The sequence below is a fragment of the Gracilinanus agilis genome, chromosome 1 (genome assembly GCF_016433145.1).
Source record: "Gracilinanus agilis isolate LMUSP501 chromosome 1, AgileGrace, whole genome shotgun sequence".
Taxonomy (NCBI): domain Eukaryota; kingdom Metazoa; phylum Chordata; class Mammalia; order Didelphimorphia; family Didelphidae; genus Gracilinanus; species Gracilinanus agilis.
In genome coordinates this window covers 127,058,297-127,065,419 of record NC_058130.1, presented here as the reverse complement: position 1 = coordinate 127,065,419, position 7,123 = coordinate 127,058,297, and the positions used below count along the sequence as shown (strand labels likewise).

The following is a 7,123-nucleotide window of genomic DNA, read 5'->3' as shown; positions in this document are numbered from 1 at the left end:
AAACACTCAGAACTTTTATGGACCAAAAGAGCTATCTCATCTTGTTGCCCCCATCTTACGCTGGCAAAATCAATTCTTTGAATCCAAGAATAAAACTTTACATTTATCCCCCATACATTTCCTTTAATAGAATAAACCTAAGGACTTGGGTGGCAAGAATTTTCTTTTCTGGGTCTTTAGTAGCTGTGACTCTATAGCCTGTGCATGGGTAGTTGTCAGATTATTTTTACAGGTATTGTTCTTAGCGTGATGGCTATGGATGCTGGGTTGGAAGCATTATCATTCCCCTGGCTCTTGGATTCTTGGACTCAAGAACTTTGGGAATAGTAATGCCATATCCAAATCAAAAGGTATAACACCAGCCTGGCCTTTAGAACAGATAGTCCTAGGAGTCTTGGGAATTGTGGCATGCTCCAAACTTCCTGCCCACCCTTTCAGCTATCATTTGGGGAAGCAACTCTTTTGGAGAATGGATCAACCATTCATATCACCCGCTAACCAATTACCACCCTTAGAGGTCCTGACTGTTTCAGCCTTGTACATGGAAAATTTCTTCCTATCTCTGGTGGATGTGAGTGCTTCTTGGATCATTCCCCCCAAAATGAGCTACTTATATATTTATATTGGTTAAACCCTGAAGTTAATCACTAAGAACAATTGTAGACCGTAGTGCTGGGTAATCTTGCCAACCCCTTCCCCACTCCTCCCCCAAATAGAATTCCATTGTATTGGGACTGTTTCATGGAGGTACTATCTAGAGCAGGAGTTCTTCACAGAATACAGTCTTTAAAAGCACAAAATAAGACTTATAGGTCTACAAAGACAACCAATTATTTTGAAATAAAAACATATTTTTTCCTATTCAAGTTCATTGACTTGAAATTTATCCATAATATCCCTTTGGGAGGGTCCAGAGACCTTGGGTTAAATATCAGCCTAAGAGTATGTATAGACAACTTTAAATTTTCCTTCTAGACCTTTGCTTTAAAACAAACAAAAACTACTATTAATTTCCTTGGCAGCCAAGAGCTAATAATATATTAGGCTACATTAAGGGAGACTAACATCCAAGAATGAGAAGGTAATAATCCCTTTGTACTCTGCCCTGATCAGATCATTGTTGGTGTATTGTGTTCCATTCTGGGTGTTCCATTTTTAGGGAGGATACGGATAAATTAGAGAGAGAAAGAGAGAACAAAAAGGGAAGGAAACCAGGATGATGAAAGGCCTTAAGTTCATATCAAATAAGGATAGGTCAAAAGAGCTAGAGATGTTTCAGTCTAGAGAAGAGGATTTGGGGATATGATAATCCCTGACCATTATACAGAAGGATCAGATCAGTCTTTTTGGCCACTGGAGGCAATGAGCAGAAGCCAGAGTGACAAATTTAGACTTTATGTCAGGAAAAACTATTAATAATTATATCTATCCCCAAATGGAATGTCTCAAGTGGGGGGTTGGGTTGGACCAAAAGATCTTTTTGGAAATTTATAACTTTAAGATTCTGAAATTTGAGAATTTTTAAAGGAGAGCATTTATGTATATTTGTGTGTCCAAACTTCATTGATTATATTCTAAATTAATATTCGACATACATATATATGTATATAATGTCATGGACATTTCTTGATATATAATCTCTTCCCTGTTGCTCATAGAGAGTTGTACCTCATAAAAAAGAATAAAAAATAATTCAATAAAAATAATGCACCAACCAAATCCATTATTATGTATATTGATCCTTATCCACAATCTCTGACCTGTACAAGGAAGAAAAATAGAGGCCTTCTCATATACAATTCTTCTTTGGTATCAGGCTTGGTAAATAACTTTTTTAGCATTCTGTTTGCATTGCCTTTTTTTTTGGTTGTCGTTGTTTGCCTTGATTTGCTCTTCATCTATGTTCAAGGCAAACTTTTCCATATCTCAATAGAGTATTGATACTGGGATGTTTAAAACATTCATTTTAATTTGAAGGTATTGGGTTATACTGAGTGCCAGAGTGAGGTAGTTGTAAGAGCATTGGTCTTGAAGTCACAATAGGTGGATGTAAGTCCCTGCTTAAGTTGAGTACTTAACTAGTCAACTACATCACCTCATTAAGCCTCAGTTTCCTCAATAGTAAAGCAGGGATAATATATTTGTGTTCCAGTGTTGTTGGTAGGAAAAGACTTTGTGAAACTCACAAAGTTAACTTATTATATTGATGTCAAATAATAGTATACCACGGCACTCAATGAGAACAAAAGGAAGTTCTGTAGTTTTAAAAAAAAGTCAAATGATTTCTTGAGAATTGAAAGAAGTAAAAAAAAATGTCTTGCACCTTCATAGTCATCACTCCAGTTGTCACACATTTTTCCTTGTCTTCACTGCATTACTGAAATTTAATTTGAATTTATCTTTTTACTTAGAACTTAGACACATCTTAGTCTTATATTTCTCAAGGCAGATCCTTACATGCCTATGTCTCCTCTTGTTGCTTGAATATGGGGAAGATATCATGATTATTTTGGCAATAACAATGGCTAACCCTTATTGAGCAATTTGCTAAGCCCTTGACAAATCTCTCATTTTATCTTAATAGCAATGCTGGGAAGTAGGTGGTATTATCTCATTTTATAGATAATGAAACTAAGTCTGAGGGCAGTTAAATGACTTACTTAAGGTTATAGGGGCAGTGTTCGAGATTAGATTGAAATTTAGGTCTTCTTGATTCAGTCTAACACTATGTCACCTAACTGCCTAAAAGCACTAGCCTGGGAGTCTGGACATTTGGGTTCTAGACTCGATTCTGCTACTAAAGCTATAGGACTGTGGGCTGGTCACTTCTTCTCTCCCAGCCTTCATTTCTTCATCTATAAAATGAGGGAGCTAGACTGAATAATCACTTAAGATTCCACCTAGCCTTAAAAACTCAAGTACAACTCCTGTAATTTCATTAGAAAAAAAGGAGGGGGAAAATATTTAAATTTTTCTTGAGCATTTTGGGAACATTTTTCCTGATTTCATTTTAACTTGGGCTCATTTATTTCTTTTTAAAAAATCATTCCTAAGTAGGTGGTGAGAAAACAAAAGGCGAAAGAATGAAGAAACCCTGTCTAACTATTCTACCCAGTGGGTGACAATCACAAATAGGTCAAAATGACCCCAGCTCAGCTCACACACAGATAGTCCAGAAGCTGATCGTTTCAGTAGCCAAATGGTTTTCATCTGTGTTATATTAATTGCCCATACTGTCTGTTATCCCATGTCCCTTTAATTGGACAAATTGGGTAAAATTTTCAAAGACCATTTCAAATGATTGCAGAAAGACACTGAAGCAATACTGTGGGTGGAGACCCCACACTCACAGCCTGCTAGGTTTCCTCTGACTTCATTATACAATATACTGTTGTTGGTTTTTTTTCCCCATTTTTTGAGGTTTTGCTCCCAAGAGGATAGAAGGCTTCAGACATACAGCTCCCACATAGCACTGTTTACAAGATACTCATTAGTCCAGCTAAGGTGGGAATTGATGAGGAAGGAAGGAAACCTTAGATGCTTAACCTAGTCATAGAAAACTAATTGTATTTTAAGTATCTGACTTTAAATTTGGGTTACATAAGAAGGTTGGTTCACACCTCCCAGGTCTTCCATAAAACATTACTAAATATATATTCCATCTGAGCTGGAACTACAGATCCTGTTTTGCAAGGACTGAGGAATCTTTAATATCCATGTGACCAATATGAATTCTGTCTCCAGAGTTGGAAAGGGTCACAATCCAAGTTCAATCGAGTATAGATTGAGAGTTCTCGGAGAATAGCAGATGCCATAGTCGAGAGCAGGAAGACGGGGGTTCTAGCGTGTGATCTTTGACACCATGTGAGACCAAAGAGCAATCAATCCGTTTATCCTCCAGACTTCCAGTTTCCTTACCTGGGAAATGGGGGTAGTTGTACACAACAGTGATGACTATCTGACCTCACAGAGTTTGGAGGAAGCTCCAAGGAGAGGATAAGTACTAAGCACTTTGCAATCTTTAAGCCCCATGTGAATGCGAGTTACTGTTATACAAACACATTTCTGAACAGCAGAGATGGAAAGGCGCAGTTATCCCTGGCCCAGAGATTTGTTGGGAGCCACACAGATGCTAGAGCAACTGTGCTAATAAAATGCCTGCTATCTCAAGCCTGCTGAATAAATGAGGCACTTCAAAACCCCTTTCCTTCTTCCTTGCTAGAGGGGTAGAACTTCAAGTGAAATCTGGAGCTTGGTCTGTACTTCAATGCAGTGCTTACTTTATTCACCAGGGGTCATCAAAGGTCTGAATTTTCTTTGTCTCCTCCTTGACTCTTGCACAAACCGTATACAGCAGATCAACAGTTTTCTTTAGAATCTGGCATTTGGAAATGTGGGCTGTTGTTCCATCCTCTCTCCCCCAGCCCTACTCCCACTACCTGGCATGAGAAATACATATTGCTCTTTCCAGATTGGTATCACGGATTTATTTCAGCAGGCACTTCTTGTCAAGGTTTAGAATGGAAATGCTTTTTCTAATTGAACTGCCTTTCATTAAAAAAGGGAGCCTTGTGGAAAAAGAAAGGGGGGAGGTGGGGAGATGGGCCTTGGTATCTAATTAGCTTCCTATAAATCTCTCAAATATTTTTATATTAATAGCTCCTAGTCATTGATGAGCAGGATTTTGTTTCTGTGGATATTAATAACAACAACTGGCATTTAGATACCCCATTTAAGGTTTCTAAATCACTGGCTATATGTCATCTTTATTTCAATAGGAAAGAAGGTAGGGTTAGGGGATGGGTTTAAGTTCAATTTGATAAATACTTTGTACAAATTATGCTAGAATGTAAACTTTTTGAGATCAGGGACTGACTGACTAGCTTTTGTATATATTTCCCCAGTTCCTAGCACAGTACTTGGCACATGGTAAGGGCTTAATAAATGCTACTCGATGATTCTGCAACTTAATGGACTAGCTGTGCAACCTTGCTGTCTATGGGCCTTGATTTCCTCAAATGTAAAATGAGAGGTTTAAACTGAATGATATCCAAGCTCCTTTCCAGCACTAGAACCCAAGAGCCTCTGAGCTGTTTGAAGGATTTAACATCGAAGTGTATTTATTATTAGTAATGACATCATATGTGCAGGATACATTTTTGGCCAGAATTCAAAGTATACTTTGCTTACATATATATACTTATATTTGTATTTATATATATGCATATATTTTGGGCAATGATTATTGTGTTACTTAGTTCCTTAGCATGCAGACTCTCTCCCTCTCTATGCATATATATGTGTGTGTGTATATATATATAATTTAATAAATCCATTCATCATTTATTTATTTATTTATTTTAGATGTGAATTTATTTTAAATATTTACTATATTTAACAAAGTATATAAATATTCATTAGTATATTAAATATAGATATATGTAAATAGCCAACCCAATGGTACCATTTCCAGTGACAGAACCTTGAAGGGGTAAGATCGAGATGGCTCCTTCAATACCTTATTCAATGAGCCTGGGGCTGGCAAGTATGTCCCTAGAGCAGTCTTTGTAGATGTGGAGCCTACTGTAAATAAAAGAGATTCAGATCAGCGTCTACAAACAACTACTCTTCTCTGAGCAACTAATCTCTGGCAAGGAGGATGCTGCTAATAACTATGGCTAGGGTCATTATACTATTGGAAAGGAAAGGACACAGTTGATCTTGTATTGGAGCACATCTGAAAACTGTCAGACCAATGCACAGGATAGCTGGGATTTCAGATGTTTTATAGCTTTGTGGTAGCACGGGTCCTCTTTGCTGATGGAAAATCTCTCTGTTGATTCTGGCAAGAAGTCCAAGCTGGAGTTTGGCATCTACCTTGCTCCACAGGTATCCACAGCTGTGGTAGAGCCCTATAACTCCATCCTAACCACTCACACCACATTGGAGCACTTGGACTGTGCCTTCAGGGTGGATGATGAAGCAACCTATATAACATTTGCTGCTGGAACCTGGACATTGAGCACCTTCCCTACAACAACCTCGGTCAACTCACTGGCTAGATAGTTTCCTTCATTACTACCTCCCTGCACTGTGATGGTCCTCTCAATGTATTTCTCACAGAATTCCAGTCCAGCTTGGTACCTAATCCTCAAATCTACATCCCCCTCATCACCTACTTGTCCGTTGTCCCCAATGAAAAAGCCTATCATCAGTAGCTTTCTGTAGCAGAGATGCCCTTTGCCTGTTTAGACCCCTATGATCAGATACTGCAACCCTTATCATGGAAAGTATGTGGTTTCTTGCATGCTATACAGAAGAGATATGGTACCTGAGGATGCCAATGCCATCATTGCCAAAATTAAGACCAAGAGAACCATTTGGTTCATCAACTGGTATCCCAATGGCTTCAAGGTTGGTATCAATTTCAAGCATCCAACTGTGGCACCTGGTGGAGACTTGGCTAAAGAATAATTGGCAGTATGCATGCTAAGTAACACAACAATCATTGCCAAAGCATCAGCCCATCTAGATCACAATTTTGACATTATGCAAAGCATAAAATGTATGCGAAGCAGTCATTTGTGCACTGGTATATGGATGAGGGTATGGAGGAATTCTAATTCTCTGAGGCTTGGGAAGATTTGCCTGCCTTGGATAAAAATTTTGAGGAAGTAGACACAGACTTTATAAAGGATGAAGGTGAAAGTGAGGAATCCTAGAAGGCATTCAGCAGCTAGCCTCATCTAGTCTTAAATCTATGTATATATCTAGACTTCTATATCCATTCTTTATATTGGCTGCTATAGGTATCTTTTAATGACACTAGAATAAGTAAGTCTTGCACTCACTTAGCCCCATAGAACAAACCAAATGAAACAATTTGAAAATTCCAGAGATACATACTTTAGAAGATAAAGGACTGAATTAGGTTGCAGAATTCTCTGGTCTATATAGAACTTCCTGCTCATCAAAATCTAACTCCCTACCCTCTTCCTCCTAATAATGAGAATTAGTTTCATTATCTTGCTGTTGTTGTTCAGTGGTTTAGTTGTGTTCTGACTCTTCATGATCCTGTATGGGGTTTTCTTGGCAAAGATACTGGAGTGGTTTACCATTTCCT

The 7,123-nt window shown here is 38.1% G+C and overlaps 1 pseudogene; it reads left to right on the top strand.

Moving 5' to 3' along the window:
- The first annotated feature begins 249 nt into the window (after nt 1-249).
- LOC123248463 lies at nt 250-6,722 on the top strand (annotated as a pseudogene).
- The last annotated feature ends 401 nt before the right edge of the window (nt 6,723-7,123 follow it).